The sequence below is a fragment of the Rousettus aegyptiacus genome, unplaced genomic scaffold (assembly GCF_014176215.1).
Source record: "Rousettus aegyptiacus isolate mRouAeg1 unplaced genomic scaffold, mRouAeg1.p scaffold_m13_p_3, whole genome shotgun sequence".
NCBI classification, from domain to species: Eukaryota; Metazoa; Chordata; class Mammalia; order Chiroptera; family Pteropodidae; genus Rousettus; species Rousettus aegyptiacus.
The window spans coordinates 97,031,249-97,050,041 of record NW_023416306.1 but is presented as its reverse complement, the minus strand read 5'-3'; the positions used below and the strand labels follow the sequence as shown (position 1 = coordinate 97,050,041).

General features: G+C 38.2%; 1 pseudogene; it reads right to left on the bottom strand.

Annotated features, from left to right (window-relative positions):
• Positions 1-17,133: 17,133 nt before the first annotated feature.
• LOC118600983 lies at positions 17,134-17,252 on the bottom strand (annotated as a pseudogene).
• Between the last annotated feature and the right edge of the window lie 1,541 nt (positions 17,253-18,793).

Genomic DNA, 18,793 nt, shown 5'->3' with positions numbered 1-18,793 from the left:
ATAGTACAATCAGTAGCTTAACGGTTTCATCAAAGACCTTGACATCGTCCAACTCTCCACTCTGCCGTCTTCAGTGACAGTCTCATTCTAAGGCTGGTTCTCCTCATGACCCAAGAAGACTTTGGCAATTTTAGGTTTCACATCCTGACATAATGACATCAACAGAAAAAATTTGCTTAGAAGTCTCCTTTCTCTTCATAGACCTCTCATATCTCAGACTAGAACTGGGTCACATACCCACCTTTAAAAGGTATAACTACGATTCGCTTAGAGTCTAAGCCTTAGACCAATGAGGAATTACTGCTGGGAATGGGGCTGGGGCTAGCCTTCCCAAACCACAAGGCTTTTTAGAAGAATGTGGACACCTGAATAAAATTAGAGTTTCCAGGAAGGAAAGGAAGAGAAATAGACGTGGGGTAGAAAGCCATCAGCGTCTCCTATAATAGCAATCAACAAAGACATGTTTGTTCTCTGACACTGCCCAAATCTGTTAGGTGCAAGGCTAGCTCTGACAAAGTGAATCACTTCTAATCCACTACTTGAAAATAATCACGGTTCGCATTTTGGCAGCTATCCCTTTAAATATTTTCCCATGCATATGCTTCATGTGCTATTTTTATTGACATAATCAAGATAATATTTTATATCATACTATCAAGTATATTTTTGTTCTTCAGCATGAATTTTAATGACTATATAATGTTATATAATTTTAATAACTATATAATGCTCAGTGATATGTATCGATGTATTTAATCAATCCCCATTGTCTGAGATTGACATTGTTCATTTTTTTGATTTATTTAAAAAAAAAATGGTATAAAGCACATCCTAGTACTTAAATCTTTGGAACTGTCCCTAGTCATTTATTTTATTTTATTTTATTTTTATTTTTTAAAATTTTAATTAGTTTTAAGTATATAGTACATTGGTTAGACATCTATATAGTTAGTAAAATGATCCTCCCAATTGCCCCTCCCTCCCCTGACCCTCCACCTCGCCAATGTATAAATGCAAATTGCATTCCTTATGCCATACTTCCCATCTCTGTGACCATCCATCAGCTACTAATTTGTACTTCTTTAACTCTTCACCCCATTCTCCCAGCCCTCCAAACCCTGCTCCCCTCTGTCCATCACCAAATTGTCCACTATATTTGTGAGTCTGTTTTTGATTAGTTGTTCTTTTTATTCCTTAAATTCTGCATATAAATGAAATCATACAGTGTTTATCTTTCTCTGTCTGACTTAAATGCCTTCGAGGTTCATTAAAGCAATATCTTTTTTCCATTCCCTTCCTTTTCATATGTAGGGGTCTTGTTTTCTTATCCTTTCAGCCACTCTATCTTTTGGTTGGAACGCTTAATTCTTTTCCATTTAAGGTATTATTGATAGGAATGTAGTCGTTACCATTCTTTAATCCTGTTTTTGATACGTGTTTTTCTTCTTAAAGAAGTCATTCCAACATTTCCTGTAATTCTAGCTTGGTGGTGATAAATTCCTTTAGTTTATTTTTATCTGGGAAGCTCTTTATCTGTCCTTCAACTCTAAATGATAGCTTTGCTGGATAAATTATTCTTGGTTGTAGATCTTGGATCTTTATCCTGTCGAATATGTTTTGCCAAGCCCTTCTGTTCTGCATAGTTTCTTTTGAGAAATCAGCTGACAGTCATATGGGTGTTCCCCTGTATGTAATTATTTGTTTATCTCTTGCTCCTTTAATATTATTTCTTTGTATTTAAACTTTGGCATTTTAATTATGATGTGTCTTGGTGTGGGCCTCTTTGGATCCCTGATTTTTGGAATCCTCTGAGCTTCCTAGGGTTTTATGTCCATTTCCTTCACCAGGTCAGGGAAGTTTTCCATCATTATTTCTCCAAACAGCTGTTCGATATTTTGATTTTCTTCACTTACACCAATCAGACAAATATTTAGAACCTTAATAGTGTCCCATATCCTCCTTAAATTATTTTTATAGTCTTAGCATCTTTTTTCTTGCCATTCTGTCTGAGTGTCCTGATTGGTTTTCCTGTCCTCTAGATAGAGCATGTGATCCTCTTCTTTATTCATTTTGTTTATTCCTTTGTTTATTCCATTTAATATACTTCTCATCTCAGATAATGTGTTCTTTATTTCAGACTGATTCCCTTTTATAATTTCCATTTCCATTTTTATCTCTTTGTTGGAGTTCTCTACATTTCCCAAAAGTTCATTGAGCATCTTTATAACTAGTGTTTTGAACTCTGCCTCTGTTAGATTACTTGATTCTATTATATCTGGATCTCTGTTCTGTTTTGTCATACGGTTTCTGCTTCTTTGTCTTCCCATTTTGGCTGCCTTTCCATGTCTGTTTCTAGTAACTAAGTAAAGCTCCTAGTCTCCCGGTATTATTAGTGTGGATCTGTAAAATAGATGTCCAGTGACACAGTCCTAAGAGGGGTTCAGCTGTAGGCCAAATTTAGCACAAGCCTCTACCCCTCTGAGACCACCTGTTAAGATTCAGCAAGCAAAATCCACAGATGCTGTGTTATAGTTCCCTCAAAAAGCCACACCAGAAACTGAGGCTAGCTGCCTCCACCAGTGTGAGTCTCAGTAAGGAGCACCTGACTCGCTGAGACTACACTTAGATGTGGCTTGGGTGGGGCCCAAGTTGGGGAAGGTGGGGTTTCAGGGAATCCTCTGGGAGGAGTGACCTCTGTTACTCCAGTTTGATGATGTCATCATAGCAATGGCGGTACTGTGTCTGTGCACTGGGAGGGAGTAGGACTCAATAGGGAGCAATGGATACTGCCAGCACTTCTGTACTGAGTGTTTCTCTCCTCAGTCCTCACCTCGCTTTGCCTTCAACAGTGTCTCCCTATAAATTCCTGGTGCCCCCTGCACACAGCCAACTTGGCACTGGTGCTCAGAGCGAGCAGGTCCGTCACCATGAAAATACGCTAGTGGCCCCTTTAAGAGGTGTCTGCTGCTGCTGCAGCCTCCATCTCATTCAGGTGCTCTGGACTGGGCAGCCCCGTGTCCTCACCCTGTCCTACCTTCTGCTGTTGCAGGGTGCTTTCTTGGATTTCTTCCTAGTTGTATATCTTGTTCATCTAGATTCCAGGTGATTTTTCCTTGTTGTTGCTCCTTGTTTCTGTTACAACTTTGATTTGGTCGCCAGAGGGATGAACAGAGCCTCTATCATCTATGCCATTTTTTTTTTATTCCCAGTCATTTTTATATGTGCAATTATTTGGTCAAAAATTATAAGTACACATTCCCAAATTACTTTCTAGAAATGTTGTACTAATTTACACTCCCAGCAACATTGTATGAAGTGTCCATTTTCCCTCATACCATTTTTCTACAAGGATATTCTACACCTAGCATAGTGTCTGCAATCTAGCAGCCATGAAAGAAAACATTTATTGAATAATTTATTTACAAGGTAAAAAAAAAAATGTAATCCCATTGTTTCAACATGTGTTTCTTGAAAGATCAGTGGCTTTGAACGTTTCTTTGCTCATTAATTTGATATTTGTATTCCATCTTTTGTGAATTACCTGTTTCTATTCTTAATACAGGCGAAGAACATATATTTCTACTATTGCTTTTGAAAGCTCTTAATATATTTTATATATTTTAAAATTAACTTTGTTTTTTAATTTTGATGTCGTTGACACGCACAAGTTTTTAAATTTAATATTTCCTTGAGATTTCCGGTCAAGATGGCCGAGTAGGTAAACACTCCTTGTCTCCTCTCATGACCACATCAAAATTACAACTAAACTGCAGAACAACAATCATTGAGAATTGCCTGAAGTCTAGCTGAATGGGTCCTACAACTAAGGACACACAGAAGAAGCCATCTCGAGACTGACTTGACAACTGCAAATGTGGCTGAGAACCAGAAACATCAGCATCACCTGGGAATGTGTTAGCAATGCCTACACTAAGGCCTGCCCAGAACTGCTGATCTGCCTTTTGTCCAGATCTCCAGCTGACTTGCTTGAATATCTAAGTTCAAGAAGCACTGCTCTGCAAGGTACAGAGACGTGATATGAAATAGCATTTAATTACATCTTGAGATAGACAAATAAATAAATAATAAGTGAATGAATGAATAATCAATTTAATGTGTTTAGATCCTTCAATCTACTCCTCCTTAAGGCTTCTATTTTAGTCATAATGCAAAAAAGACCCAGACTGTCCCAAGATTGCATAAATATCCACAAATTTTTTCCTAGTAAGCTACTAGATTGAAAGTTTTTTACTTCAGTTAATGGACCAAATCAGATGAACAAAATACATTTGTCAGTCTCATTGTTCCTCGATTCTCCCTCATAACTTAGGCATTTTTTTTAAAGCAAACCACACTTTATTTAAATCTATAAGTAAATAAGCAACACAGACACCATATCTAGAAAGTCAAAAAAATAAGTCATGTCTCAGCAGATTGAGGGTGGAAAGGTTAATGATCCAGAAATTAAAATTACTCTTAGAGAAACAATCAACTCCCACTTCCCTGGGATTCACACCTGAGAATCAGCACCAATGGTGAACCAGCAGATCTTGACCGTGGTGCCTGAGGACTGAGAGAAGTGACATGATCTTTACAGGACCCAGGCCCCAGGGCACATGGAGCTTAATTGATTAATGTCAGTGCCTCTAATTCTATTTGGAAGCCGAAAAATATTGAACTAAAGTCTAGCACATTTTATTTTGCTTATTTTTAACATGAGTTCTTAAAGAGAGAGAGATGTAGAGAACAGTTAACTTTTGCTCCAGGCCTAGAACAATAGCGGCATGTATATTAAATTACTTCTAAGTTACATTTCGATTAATGATTTGATGATCTCATTCCTCACAGAACTGCAGTGGAGACACAAGAAATAAAATCTGGAAGAAATATGAGAAAGTGCCTGAAATATGACACTCATTAGTGGTCAGAAAAATTAATATAAGGGCTCAACTTTAAGATTCTCTAACTTCAAAAGCCCAGATGTAAAATACTTTAGGAGAAGGGAAACCAAGCTCTATTTAGATATATTTTCTCTCAGTTTTTGTCATATTTCATTATTTCGCTTAAGGATTCAGGCCATACAGAAAAAACCAGCAACAAGACCACAAATCTTTCAAACAATTATTTGAAATAAAATATTTGGTATAATGAATTAACTGGCATTCTAGGTACAAGGGAGCATGATAAGAATCCTACTGTCCATTACCTGTCAGAAGAATTTACCCAGAGAGCATTCCGATTTTGTTTAAAGGCAGAAACTTTCAAGCATCTAAAATATTTAATTTCAAAAAAGTACACTTTTACTCAGATTTTCATGAACGCACCTTTTGTGCAACCTGAGACAAAGCCGTGTGTGTTTCTTTTCGTTTTTTTAAGACCATAGAAAAAGAGGATTTTTGAAAGATTTTACAAAATTATTAGACTCCTTGCAGTATGTAAGTTCAAGTCCTGATCTGCAAAGAATGCTGATGACTCAAGATGTCTCCAGAAAAAGTGATTAATTCAAAAAACAAAAACTTAGCCACCAAGTGGTTTTTGGATACTCCTTCCATTCACAATACAACCATCATCAGTAGTGTATGTTTTCGTCTTCTGAAGATTGAATTTGAGAGTTGAGAAATCCCTTGTCTTCTCTTAATCATTATTACATTAACCTTTAAGCTAGGTCCTTTGATTCTTTTGCTCAACTAACAAGTAATTAACCTTAACATTGACAATTACATTCACTGTGCTGACAAACATGGCTTTAATAATTTTTCAACACCAAATGAGTTCTCCTGGATAAAATTTCAATTTGGTAATTGGATTGTGCAATCTTATTTACAATACTGAACAAAGAACTTCAGCTTAAAAAAGGAAAACTTCTGTGAGGCTATTAACAGGTTTTTGTGTAAACATGCTTCTTAAAGTATTTGTTACAAATGTGCTCTACCAGATTTTTCTCTTTTTGACCCCTCTACACCCATTTTAGCACCCCCAGCTCCCCCCTGTTGGCAACTACCGATCTGTTCTTTGTATTTATGAGCTCTGTTGTTGCTTTTTTTTTTTTTAGATTCCACATATAAGTGAGACTATATGTTATTGGTCTTTCTCTGCCTAACTTATTTCGCTTAGCATGATGAACTCAAGGTCTATCCTTGTTGCAAATGGCAAGATTTCATTATTTTTTTAATGGCTGAATAATACTCATATACATATGTCATCTATATCACATTTTCTTTACCCATTCATTCATCCATGGACGCTGAGGTTGTTTCCATAGCTTGGCTATTGTAAATAATGCTGCAATGAAGAAGGGGTGTATGTACCTTTTGAGTTAGTGTTTTTGTTTTCTTTGGATAAATACTCAGAAGTGGAATTGCTGGATCATATAGTAGTTCTATTTTAAATTTTTAAAGAAACTTTCAGAATGTTTTCCATAGTGGCTGCACCAATTCACATTCCCACCAACAGTGCACAAGGGTTCCCTTTTCTCTACATTCTTCTCAACACTTGTTTCTTTTATCTTTTTATAATCACCATTTTAACAGGTATGAAGTGATACCACATCATGGTTTGGGTTCATATTTCCCTGATGATTAGTGATATTGAGCATTTTTCCATGTACTTATTGGTCATCTGTTTGTCCTCTTTGGAGAAATGTCTATTCAAGTCCTCTGGCCATTTTTTAATTGAATCGTTTTCTTTTTTTTTTCTTTCTTTGTGTGTGTGTGTGTGTGTGTGTGTGTGTGTGTGCGCACGCGCGCGCGCTTTGCTATTACGTTCTATGAATTCTTTATATATTTGGGATATTGACCCCTTCTCAGATATATGATTTGCAAATATTTTCTGCCATTCGGTAGGTTGCCTTTTCATTGTCGATGCTTTCCTTTATTGTGCAGAAGCTTTTTAGTTTGTTGAAGTCCTACTTGTTTATTTTTGCCTTCGTTGCCTCTGCTTTTGGTGTCAGATCCAAAAAATCATCACCAAGACTGATGTCGAATCACTTATGTTTTCTTTCAGGAATTTTATGGTTTCAGGTCTTGCATTCAAGTCTTTAATCCATTTAAAGTTAATTTTTATGTATGGTGTAAGATAATGGTCCGGTTTCATTCTTTTTCATGCAGCTGTCCTATTTTCCCAACAACATTTACGGAAGTGCCAGATATTAACTGATGTGTTTTTAAGGAGAAAGATCAGAAAAAATTGGAAAATTGCCCCTTTATACATATACATCTCTAAAAGTAGACAGCGATTACCAGGAGTTGGGATGTGGGGGAAATAGGGAATGACTACTAATGGGTTGTGGTTTCTTTTTACGGTAGTGAAAATGTTCTGGAATTAGATAGTCATGATGGTTGCACATGGTGAATGTACTAAAAACTTCTGAATTGTATACTTCAAAGGGGTTAAGTTTATGGTATGTGAGTTATATCTCAGTAAAGAAGAAAAAATGAAGTGACTTTTGGGAATTTCTTAAGATCGTACACATAGAGTTTTTAAGAAAGATATTCCAAGAGGTCACTGCATTCTTTTCCTTTTTCTTTCCTTCTTTCTTTCTTTCTTTTTTTTTTTTACTGCATTCTTTTGTGAAAAGATATCTACATGTTTGCATAAATGAGAATCAGTAATGTATATAAATCTCTTGTCTTGCTTGTCAAACCTCCTGCTTCACCCTTCTGCTTTGATCTTTCTAGGAGTAGCTTTTCCCTTTGTTTAAGATCTGAGAGTACCTGGGCGAGAGCCATATTTCCTGCAAAGACTAATGAGGTTAAGCCCCAGGAAGCCTGTGAAGTGGCCTCAACCTCTGCCTAGGAATCCCGAGAAAGGAAACATTCGGGAATCCGGGAACCCTTCCAACTCTTGGCGCAAAAGGCCTAGAAACTTCCATGGAGGATCAACCACAGGCCCTGTGCACCCCATTATGTTTGTCACTTTGGTACTGTTGCTGAGCCCCAGCTGGGCCCAAGAGTGTCCAGACCCATGAAGTTCTCCATTTTAAGAGTGGGTTCAAAGCAGTGTTTGGATGTAGCATTCAGTAGAAAATAAAATGGCAGGTCCAGGAAACTCTTTGATTTGTGGTGCTAAATGTTCTCTCTTATTATAGTTAAAAGAAACAAAATATGATATGGCCCAGAGAGAGAAGCTGTCCAGATTTTGGTATGTGTAGGTAGCATAAGGTTCTTCTCTGTTCCACTGCCTGAACTAACTTTCCTTCTCATCTTTGCTCCTCTTGATTTATCGATCCTTCAAGATTAAGAAAGGACACGGGCTCTTGGGACAGTCTCCTGTATTTAACTCTTGGCCCTCCAACCTGTAACTATGGGCGAGTCATGCTGTCTTTCTGAGCCCTTTTCCTGATATGTAATATGGTGACAATAACATAGACTCTGGAGTTAGACTGCCTAGTATAAATCCTGGCTTTGCCATTTAATTATTGTCAAGCCTTGAACTTTCTTCTAAACTTTTATGTTCTTGATTTTCTTCTTTAAACTAAGATGATAGCACATACCTATCTCAGAGGGTTTGAGGAGATTTAAAATAATCCCTATAAAGCACACAGAAGAATATCTGGCATATGGCAAAAGGGTAGATGTTCATCATAATGATATCGTTATCATTATCTTAGAACTGCCTGTCTCACTTAGAGATAGTGGGCCCCCAATAGCCATGTTTCTATCTTGGACTGTAAACCCCCGGCCATGGATGATGGGGCCAGTGTGATTCCTCTGCTTAGGAATTTTAGGATAGATTTGCAGAGACAGAGTTGGAAGCTGAGTTACTATCATAAGAGACAAGCACCCCATAATACTCCTGCTGAGGTCCCTGGACCTTCTTTACCCTCAGAAGACTGATAATTTAACTTCTCCTTGCATCCAGTGAGATACCCCAGTACTCTTGCAGTAATGTCTCCTTGTTTGGTTAAGCTTTTGGTTACCTGTAAGAAAAAGAAGTTTCAATTAATATAAATATATGTACTTTTGTATTGTTAGTTATTATATGTGTATATACATAAAAGCTAGCGGTTAAGAGGTAAGCCCCAGAACTGTGATAATGCCAGCTGCTTTAAGAGATGAACCCAAAACCTCAGTAGTGTAACCCCATATGATTTATTTCTTACTTATGCAAAATATATTTGGCAATGGTGGGGGGCAGGAGGAGGCATTTTGGCAGTAGAGTCACTGCTGTATGCACATATTCAGGAACTCAGGCTCTTCACATCTTGTGGTTCTGCCGTCCCTTTTAGGACAGTCATGGAAGCCACAGGATTCAGAGAATCTGTAAACTTGAATGGTAAAAAAATTACATCTTTATTTTCTCTAGCTTTTACTTAGGCAACAAACTGCAGCATCATTAGCAGTACCCAAGACTTTGCTACCAAAAGAAAACACAGATATTTTCATGTTATATATTACCGTTACAGAATCGACAAATATTGTTTATACTCACTACCAATTCAAAATTAAGATAGTTACTAGACCCATCACTAGATCTAGTTATTTAACGTGTTAATAAAAAAGCACATATATCATTGTATCACAATTTTAAAAATTCCGATACCTCTATTTCAATATGATTTGTTTTCTTTATAATCCTATTTTATATATTTAAAACATTATTCTGGAATTCAATAATATCTGACCATTATTCCTCAAAAGTACGTGTCAAAGTGACCAAAAAAAAGGAAAGACTAAAACACTGTCACAGACCAAAGGAGACTGGGAGGACATAACAGCTACACACAATGTGGTATCCTGGACTAGAACCTGGAACAGAAATGGGGCATTAATGGACAAATTAGTGAAATCTGAATAAAGCCTAGAGTTTAGTTAATAATAATGTACCAACATTGGTTTCTCAGTTTTGGCAAATGTACCTCAGTAACATAAGATGATAACACTGGCGGAACCTGAGACTGCGTACATGGAAATTCTTTCTACTATTGCAATGGGCTGAATGTTTACATCCCACCCAAGCTCGTGTGTGGAAATTCTAATCCCTAAGGTGATGATATTAGGATGTGGGCTCCTTGGGAGGTGATTAGTGCTCCAATGATTGGGGTTAGTGTCCTCATGAAAGAGGCCCCAGAGAAATCCCTCACCCTTTCATATGAGGTTACAGTGAGAAGACAGCTATGTATGAGGAGACGGGCCCTCACCAGACGCGGGATCTGCTGATGCCTTGATCTTAGACTTTGCCCAGCTCCAGAACTGTGATAAATACATTTCTGTTGTTTATAAGTCACCCAGTCTATGATACGTTGTTACAGCAGCCCAAATGGATTAAGACATTATCTTTGCAACTTCTCTAAAATTATTCTAAAATAAAAAGTTTATTAAAAAAAATAATCCGAGAAGAGAGTCGGGGATCCATAGCACAAAATGATTAAGAATGCCTGCCCTAGAGCCTCAGATGCTATTGAAGAAGAGCAGAGAGAGCATAAGAATCTTTTGGGAAGATTTTGTGGTCCTGGCCTGTTGGCAGAAACATCTCTTCGCCCACATTCAGTCATGTGGCCTGTCCTGACACTATGGAGTCTGGGAAGTGATAGTGGCACCTGGGCTGGGCAGCAACCAATCTGCACTATGAAAGGGCGCACGACTCAGCTAAGCCATTCACCACATGAGTTCCAGCAGTAGAGTCACATACTTCCTATCAGTCAAGATCCTAGTAGGAAACAGATGTCACACTCAAATTAAGAGATTCGAGGATGGTTCATTTACAAGGCAACCAGTGGAAGGCAAAGTGGAAGGTGGGTATAACGCAGGACCAGGGCCAGCAGAAGGCCCGAAGGATCTAAATCTTCTTGAGGGCAGGGATAAGACTACCACTGCGGGAGCATAGTAAGGAGCCCTTAATGGATCCTCAACAAAGCTTTAATTCAATCGCAATATGATGGAATTTAAAAGCTGGGAAATATAAAGTAAGGTTGACTTTAAGTGGAAAAGTTAAAGAATGACTTCTTCAAGTACAAATACTTGAGTCAGAAAAAACTGCATTTGAGTACTGGCTTTGCTACTTAGTGAAGTAAGACTTGTTTTTATAAATAGTCAAACACCGAATATAAATATGTCCCTAAATTATGTTCCCTAGCTTTCCATCTCTGGCCTGAGTCTAGAGGTTTACTGCCCAGAGCAAGAGAGAACAGTCATTTGCCCTGGTTTGCAGGACACTTGGCTGGCAGAGTACTTAGAACATAGAGCTACCCTGACAATGTAAATAAGATATCCTTGCCTCCCCTGAGACCTTGCCACGAGGCTAGAATGAAGAGGGAGACAATTATGCCAGCTCCTTTCAGCCCTGATAGACTGTGAGGAGAAGGGTACATGAGAGACGAGGAGGGCATGAAGAGATAAATGGATCTTGATTTCCTTTCTTCAGAATTTAGGTCTGGAGGGGTTCAGGGTGTCAGATACACTGAGTTGCACACTGATGAGAGGGAGACACACTTGCTCTTGCTCAGTTTTAGTGAGAGAGGAGAGGAGGCATCTGAAAAATGCAAAGGGAAAGGCTTATAGAAATGACAGATTCAGCTGGTTATAGATTAACCACACCCTATAGATCTCTAAATGGCCTTCTGGAAACTATTGCCACACCTACAAGACAAAGGATCTATAAATAGATAGGGCCAGGGAATTACTTTCCCCTTGCAGCCCCCACCCAAAACTCCCCCTCCCATTCTGAGTGATGAGGTGCACACGAAACCTCAGATAAAGGAATCACGCGCCACTTGCATGGACACTGAAAGGGTATATAAGCTGTAAGAAATCTAATCAAGGGGAGCTCGTGCTTTGGTGCTGTTAAGCTCCACGTGCTCCACCGGCTAATAAATTCTTCTTCCTCTAACAAAGTTTTCTGAGTGTCCAATTTCCTTCATCAGGTGTTGCTGCCTGTAACATTAGGGCACTGAGATGAGTTGTCCAGAGGGCTGCCACGTGCTAACAGCAGGTCAGCCCAATCAGACAGACAGAAGTCTTGAGGTTTAGTTTTCTTTGGGGTATGATCAAGGCCCAGAAAATTCCCCAACCCTCGGCCCTTCACAGAGGCCAGCATGTCTTCCACATGTAAGGCACCTGGCAGATATTAGTATTAAGTATGTCAGCTATGTAGAGATGTTCTTGGGACTCAGACTGTGGTGGCTGAAATGACTGCTAGAAATTTATTACTTGCAGGAAATTACTGCTTGGCTATCACCCATGGGAACATGGCTATTGCCATGGGAACATAGGCTATTGGCCATAGGAACATAACATTCTAACAATAAGCTTTCTGCTTCTGTACCCTTGTTTGCACAACTGACTTGTGGGTTGACAGATCGTGAATAAAAGAAATACAAACCTTTGTGTTTAAACAGAATGAAGAATGGGATTTTGGGCTTAAAAACCCTGTACCTCTACATTTCGGAGCTGCCTAATTTGGGGTCTACGTACCCCTGACACACCCAGCTGGCTGAATAAAGAGTGTTTCCTATAACTCACTGAGTTCTGGTGGTCCTTGTGTCTTTCGGGGGCAAGCAGCTATAACAAGACAAAACTTTGAAAAGATCTGTACAAACTTCTCCACACTTACAGATCTTAGAACAGAACATATCGTGCCCCGTGGTCCACCTTTCTATCTTCACATCTGGCATGATTTCGGTTTGGGCCTTCTCAGAAGCAGAGAGTTGAGCCCAATGACCTCTTGAAGTTTCTTTCTGCTATCTAATTAAGAAAACGTAGTGAAATATATATTCTTATATATTCTACAACCACATTTTTTAATCACTTGTCCAACCTTACTATTTACATAATTTCCTTTTCCTTGTAATTTCTAAAAACGAAGGTCAGAATATGTGTATCCTCGTTTTAAAGGCATCTAGGCAGCATACACTAAACTCTAAATTAGAAAAGATATTGCTTTCCCCCTCCTGCATTTAACTGAATGAGGGTCTTGTATAAACTTGGTATGGGAGGGTCTCAGAAATTCAAGTAAAAACTACCATCACCTGCTACAGGTTTCACTACAACATGGAGACTGAAGTGAGGTCTGGTGTGGGCCAGGAGCATGATGCTCTTGAGGTGCTAAAAGATGTTCAGTCTGGCTATTGGGATCCATGGTTTGGAAGTTTCCGCGAAGGGCTGTGGAGGAGATGGGAGAGAGAGTCACTAATCTCTCCCCCGTTTTTTTTCCTGGCCACTCAGAGAGATTGCATTCCCAGACCCCACAGAGATAGGAGTGGCTGTATGACTCAGTTCAATGGGATGCGAGTGAAAATAATGTGTATGGTGTTTGCCCCTGAAAAGCCTCTTGTGCAATTGTATTAATTTCCTATTGTTTCTGTAACAAATTACCACAAACTCGGTCACTTAAAACAACACAAATTTATTATCTTACTTCTAGAGGCAATTAGCTAGGGTGTTAGCAGGGCTGGTTCCTTCTGGACACTTTAGTGAGGAGTCCGTATCCTTGCCTTTTTTAGCTTCTGGAGGTCTCCTGCATTCTTGGTTCACGACCCCTTCCTCACAACAGGCCACCTTTTTAAATCTTTACATCTATTTCTTTCGTTTTTCGCCTTCTTGCCTCCCTCTTATATGAGATACCTATTGATTATATTTAAAGCCCACCCAGATAATCCAGGATAATCTCTTTATCTCAAGACCTATTTGCAATGTAAGGTAACAATCACAGATTCTGGAGATTAAGATGGGGACATCTTTAGGGGCCATTAGTCAGTCTACCACAATGATTACATACTCTTTGTCTCTCTGACCATACCTGCCAGCTGATTATAGAGAAAGGTAAAGCCGAAGGAGATGGGAGAGACACACAATAGGAGGCTGGGTTCCTGAATGACTGGGTAGAGCAGACTTCCCCTCCCGACCACGCTGGACTATAAAATGAAAGAGAAAAATATTTTATTATGTTAAGGCCCTGTGGTTGATTAAATTACTAGCCCCAATGCTTCTACCCTCCCTGCGTCCACACTTTGCCATGGCCACTTGTACGTCCTGGCCCCTTGACTTTGGGCTTGACCTTGTGACTTGCTTTGGTTAATAGCATGTGAGCGGAAGTAACTGACAGTGTGCCTAGGCCTGAAGACATTGCTTGTGCTTCTAATTGTACTCACTTGACTCTCCATTGCCATAAGCCTGTAATGGCTGAAAAATGACTGCTAGAAATTTATTACTTGCAGGAAAATTACTGCTTGGCTGTGTCCATGGGAACATGGCTATGTCCATGGGAACATAGGCTGTCACCCATAAGAACATAACATTCTAACAATAAAATTTCTGCTTCTGTACTCCCGCTTACACACTCGACCTGTGAGTTGACAGATAATGAATAGAAGGATAGATCTTTGTGTTTAGACAGAATGAAGTATGGGATTTTGGGCTTAAAACACCTGTACCTCTACATTTAGCCCAGTCTAAATTAGCTAAACTCCAGATGACCCATAAATCTACACTTCATAATGAATGGTTGTTGTTTTAACCTAATAAATTTTAGGGTAGTTTATTAGTTAGCAATGGCTAACTAATATAAATGCTGAAATTTTAATTTGTTTATTATGTTGTGGCCGCCAGCCCCTGAAAGACACACGGACCACCAGAACTCAGTGAGTTATAGGAAACACTCTTTATTCAGCCAGCTGGGTGTGCCAGGGGTACGCAGACCCCAAATTAAGCAGCTCCGAAATGTAGAGGTACAGGGTTTTTAAGCCCAAAATCCCATTCTTCATTCTGTCTAAACACAAAGGTCTATCCTTCTTCTATTCATTACCTGTCAACTCACAGGTCAGGTGCGTAAGCGGGGTTACAGAAACAGAAAGCTTGTTTAGAATGTTATGTTCCTATGGGTAACAGCCTATGTTCCCATGCACATAGCCATGTTCCAATGGGCACAGCCGAGCAGTAATTTTCCTGCAAGTAATAAATTTCTAGCAGTCATTTTTCAGCCATTACAATTATAGCAGTTAGACTAAAACAGGGACTAGGAGAGTAACTAAGTGAGGGAACTGAAAGAATAGAATGCTATGGCCAGAAAGTGGGAAGTTGGAATCTACTATTCCAGTGAGAGAGCAGCTCTCAGTGACAACAAGATCTAGGGTGTAACCATGGACGGGAATGTGTAAAACTGAATGGAGGCAAAGGTCACTGGAGAAAAGGAGATCAAAGATAACGACAGAACTTAAGTTTGAGTAGAAGACTGCAAGCCAAGTGCCTGAGCCCTCACTGAATAAAGGGAACTAACTGGTCCTGAGATTGGAAAGCTAAGCACCAAGTAACTTTGGGAAGAAGAAAATTTAGAATTTCTAAAATCACCCTGTGAATAGTAAGTAGGAGTGGGAGACCTCCTCCTAAATCCTGTTGTATAGAAACAAGGGAAGGGTGAAGTAGCAATTGGGAGACGAGACCTTTACTTGGAAAGATAAATTGTCTCTAATCTCAGCTGTCTGACTCAGTTCCCCAGAAGAAAGACAACAAGGATGGAAAGATTTCATTGAACCATAGACGTTGTGAGACTATACTAAAGTTTTTCCAGAGTAGAATAGAGAACTATGGCACTGGCTGGGTACCTCAAAAAGGCCCAAATTAAAACAAGTAAAAAAATGTCTTCTATTAGCACATTTATTTGATAATTGCTTTTGTATCAATTGGCTTATTTCATTGTTCCATAAATTTTAAAGGGACAGGAAATAGCATAAGAGCATTCTTTGTCAAAATTAAGTTTGCTGTTAACAAGACAATTCTAAGATAAATGGGCCCACCATTTGAATGTTCCTAAAAAGGATCTGGAAGTGCTCATACACGTACTTCTTTCTGCAGTTCTAAAGACATCCTGAGGATACAAAGTTAATTTTTCAGCAAAGTTGCCCAAAGCTGCCTTCTGAAACAGACTATACACCTGCCTATCCTCATTACAAAAGACACTGAATGGCACGTTTCTAATTTCAAGTAGTCTACGTGGTAGGGTAGGCAGAATAATGGCCCCAAAAGAGATACATGACTTATTCCCTGGAACCTGTGAGTATATTACCTTACATCGCAAAAAAGGGGAATTAAGTTTACCAGTAGAATTAAGTTTGATTATCAGTTGACCTCGAAATGGGGAGACTATTGTAGATTATACTAGGTAGGCTGGAGAGATAACAGTGTGTGAAAGACTCAGCCCAGCATCACTGGATTTGAAGACAGACGAAGTAGGCCACAAGTCAAGGAATGCAGGCAGCCTCTAAAAGCTAGAAAAGTTGAGGAAACAGATTCTCTCCTAGAGCTTCTAGAAGGAATACAGCCCTGCCAACACCTTGATTTTAGCCACATGAGACTCTTTTTCACTTCTGACCTCCAAAACTGTAAGATAATAGATATGTGTTGTTTTGAGCTAATGAGTTTATGATAATTTGGTACAGTAGCAATAGGAAACTAATATATATGGCTTTCCTCAATTCTGTGAGCTATTCCAGGATGCTTTCAATAAAGCCTTTATACATAAACTAGTCTGAGTTGGGTTTCAGTCTCCTGCAATTCAATTTACAAGGATGACTCACTATAAAATGGTACTTCTCAGTAGGGACAGGAAAATAGATCTCCAGAAATAAAATACACATGTTAAACCTTAAAGATATCATGACAAGATTGCTTCTGCATGATGACTAAATAGAAAAAATAGAATGGATTTGAAGAAGTGTGATAAAGTAACATTTGAGGATAAATTTATTTCTCTGAATTGAACTGTAGATTAAGGATCACGTGTTGTGATTTCTGATTTTTATATTTGACCCATGAGTTATTTAGAAGTATATTACTTGGTTTCCAAATATTTGGGCATTTTTGAAATATCTTACTGTTGTTGATTACCACTGATTTAATTTTATTGTGGTCATAGAACATACTTCATATTATTGAATCTTTTAAAAGATATTGAGACTTGTTTTATGGCCCAGAATATGGTCTATTTTGATAAATATTCTGGGTGTCCTTAAGAGAGACTGTACATACTGCTTCGATTGGGTAGATTGTTAATATAAGCGTCGCTTAGGTCACATTGGTGATGGAGTTATTTAAGTCTTCCCAAGGCTTCCTGATTTTTCATCTACTTGTTTTATCAGTTTTTGAGAGAGAAGTTGAAACCTCTTTTTCGGCTCTTTTTTTTTTTTTTTTTTTTTTTTTTTTACACCTATAGTACCTGGTCTTCCTAGATGGTCTCCTATCTAAGTACTAACCAGGCCTGACCCTGCTTAGCTTCCGAGATCAGATGGGATCGGGCACATTCAGGGTAGCATGGCCTTTGGAAACCTCTTACTATAACCATGTATTTGTTAATTTCTCATAGCAGTTCTATCAGTTTTTGCTTCATATGTGTTGAAACTCTGTTACTAAATGGTATTTTTGCTGATTATAGAATTTTAGGTTGACAGTTTTCCTTTTATTCATTTAAAGATATTGCTCCATTGACTTCTCAATTGTATTATACTGTCATTCTTATATTTGTTTCTCTATATAAAATGTATGTTTTTATTTCTGAATGCTTTAAGATTTAAAAAAATTATTGGTTCTAACATATTGATTATAATGTTTTGGTGTAGTTTTCTTCACATTTCTTCTGCTTGATGTTCGTTGAGCTTATTGCATAACCTATAAAAAATTTCAGCCACTTAGTCAAATATTTTTTCTGTTTCCCTCTTCCTTTTCGGAGCTCAAATTTAATGTATATCTTAGGCTTCCTGAAAGGTGTTCCATCACTCACTGATGCTCTTCAATTTTTTTCAGTCTTTTTTCTTCTGTGTGTTTCATTTTTGATAGTTTCTTTTGCTATATCTTTAAACTCAGCAGTCTTTTCTTCTTCAGCGCATAATCGGCAGCAATCCCATCCAGTGTATTTTTCATTTCAAACATTGTATTTTTCCATCAGTATTTATATCTTTCATGTCTCTACTTTTCATACTCATCTTTCCTCTACCGTTTTGGAAATATAGAGTACAGATGGTTCCTGACTTATGATTTTTCCAGGTACATAATGGTGTGAAAGTGATACACATTCACTAGAAACCATAGTTTGAATTTTGAATTTTAATCTTTTCCTAGGCTAGTGAAAGGTGGTATAATAATACTCTCTCATGATGCTGGGCAGTGGCAGGGAGCCTCATCTCCTAGTCAGCCACACGATCACAAGAGTTAACAACCAATATTCTACAGTGTATTCATTGTGTTAGATGATTTTGGCCAACTGTAGGCTAATTTAAGTGTTTTAAACATGTTTAAAGTAGGTGAGGGTAAACTGTGAGGTTCTGTAGGTTAAGTGTATTAAATGCATTTTTGACTTACAATATTTTCTACTTATGATGAGTTTATCAGGATGTAACCCCATCGTAAGTCAAGTAGCTTCTACATTTATAATAGCTGTTTTAATGTCTTTGTGTATTAATTATATTATCTGTTTCTTTTCTAGGTTTCATTCTACTGATTGATTTTTCTTTTCAATATTGGTTATGTTTTCTTGTTTGCATATCAAACAAGAAATATGGTCCCTTGGTTCGATATCAAACATTGTGAATTTTATCTTATTGGGTGCTGGATTTTTTTTGTTGTCTTTAAAAATTTTTAGGGGGTATATAGTTAAGTAATTAATTTGATTCATTTGAGGCTTGTTTTTAAGCTTTGTTAGGTAGGACTAGAGCAGCTTTTAATTTAAAATAAAGTTGATTCCATTATTACTGAGGCAATAGCCCTCTGAGTACTCTACCTGATGCCCTGATTTTGAAGTTTCTTCGCTCTGGTTTTTGAGATGAGAATGTAAACGATTATCAGTCCTGTGTGAGATTCAGCAGTCATTT